This window comes from Microtus pennsylvanicus, chromosome 2 (assembly GCF_037038515.1).
Source record: "Microtus pennsylvanicus isolate mMicPen1 chromosome 2, mMicPen1.hap1, whole genome shotgun sequence".
NCBI lineage: Eukaryota > Metazoa > Chordata > Mammalia > Rodentia > Cricetidae > Microtus > Microtus pennsylvanicus.
In genome coordinates this window covers 40,868,745-40,870,839 of record NC_134580.1, presented here as the reverse complement: position 1 = coordinate 40,870,839, position 2,095 = coordinate 40,868,745, and the positions used below count along the sequence as shown (strand labels likewise).

Below are 2,095 nucleotides of genomic sequence, written 5' to 3'. Positions count from 1 at the left end.
CTTCTGTCTCTACCCCCACTACACCCCCTGTGGTGACTGGATAACAGACAAAGAATGACACAGTTTTCGGACCCACAGAAGCCAACATGAAAGAAACTGGAACCAAAACACACAGATACTTCTGATGGTAAACTCTTAATTCCTATATTCAATCAAATTCAATGCCAGTAACTTCCAAACTTTTTTTGGTTTTGTTCAAGTCTATTTGGGTTGAGTTTTGGCCAGATGCCACAAGGAGTTCTACTAATACAAACTGACACTGGAAGTAATTTGAGCTCATTTTGAACACATACCTAGGCTGCCAACTCATGAGTCATAGAAGGGATAGGGGGTCCAGACCTCTGGAACAGAAGACTTACATAAACTGTGAAGTCCATCAGGGCCCAGCCAACTAGACTGAGTTTCCAGAAGTTAACAAATTTTATCCAGGAACTAGATTGCCAGACCCTGAAAATGAGGGACCTGGGGCAAAGATAGTACTCTATCCTAAAGGCAAAGCAGAGTACATTCCAAGGTTTAGTCATGCCTTATGTACACCATGCTTAGGAAAGGAAAGACTTCAACAGATGGCTGGACACTTTCTTTCACTGCTCAGCTCCTAAATTCTAGGAGATGCAGATGGTACCCAACAAGAAACCTCATGGGAAGAAAGCAAGGACAGAAGGAGGATACAAACTAAAGAGATTGCCAAACAACACAAATGTAGAGGATGACTTTAGGGCTAACACTCCTCAACTAGTCCCCACAAGTCACAGATGACAAGGTGTTAACAGGAAGAAGTGGTGGTGAGCAAGATTTTAAGGAAGGCCTGAGATACCTTCCAGGTAGGTTTATATCCTGGCATTCAGGGTTTGTAAGATGATCATGAATGTGACAGTAGTGATGTTAATCATGGTGGTGCTATCAGTGACAAGATGATGATAGCTGTGTTAAACTTAGTAGCAGCAAGCATGGCAGGGTGGTACCAGTCCATGGAATGGTTGGTAGTTGTCATCTCTCCCATGTTATCTAGAAACTAGGCATCATACTGGATCAATTATTTCACTTACTTCTAATGGCAATACAATGAAATAGGCCTTATCAGCCCCATTAAGGTATTATACTTAGCAGAACATACCCATGAGTATCTGACTCAAAAGCTAATGTTTTCGGGTTCCATGCTCTCACTCTATTTGTATATCCTGGAAACATCTATGCCCTTTAGTGCACTTTTAACCATCCTGGGCTCTACAAATAGTTCAGTATCTGTGTATCCCTAAACTCATAGACATTTTTAACACATAGTCTCCTAGATTTTGGCTTGCAATATTTCATGTAAGAGAACTTTTCAGCCAAATATTTTGCTGATTCCTATTTTTGTCTAGTTGTTTTTAAATGTATCATTGACTTGAAAAAACACATGAGAAAGCATTTGGGATAGTACAAAATTAAAACTCTATGAAATTAATTCCAGTAGCATCTATCTGTCTTTGAAAGGTCATCAGTCATGCTCTCTGTGGCAGAACAAATACTAAAATTGGAACGATACAGAGAAGATTATCATGGTCCCTGTGCAAGGATGACATACAAATTCATGTAGAAGCCAGTATTTTTAAAAACCATCCTGACTGAAGTAACCCAGACCCAAAAAGACAAACATGATATGTATTCACTCGTAAGTAGGTTATTAGACTTAAAGAAAGTCTACAATACACTACCACTAAGAAGCTAGGTAGCAAAGAGGACCCTCAGAGAGACATGCATTAATGCCCCCAGGGAAGGGAAATAGACACAATATCCTGAGTAAATTGGGATCACAGGAGTAAAAGGTTAAGGGGAAGGGGAGGAAAATATGAGGAAATGAGATGGTTGAGTTGGGGGAGGGATAGAGAGGGAGAGTAAGGAAAGACCTATCTTGATAGAAGAAGCCATTATAAGGATAAGAAGAAGCCTGGTACTAGGGAAATTCCCAGGAATCCACAAATATGAACCAACTAAGACTCTAAGCAATAGTGAAGAGGGTACTTTAACTGGCCTTCCCCTGTAATCAGATTGATGACTACCATAATTGTCATCATAGAACCTTCATCCAGTAACTAATGGAAGCAGATGCAGA

The 2,095-nt window shown here is 40.2% G+C and overlaps 1 non-coding gene across 1 annotated transcript; it reads left to right on the top strand.

Moving 5' to 3' along the window:
- Nucleotides 1-1,488: 1,488 nt before the first annotated feature.
- Nucleotides 1,489-1,593, top strand: LOC142845370 (U6 spliceosomal RNA). The gene has a single exon (XR_012909914.1). It is a non-coding gene; the product is annotated as a U6 spliceosomal RNA (small nuclear RNA).
- Nucleotides 1,594-2,095: the final 502 nt, after the last annotated feature.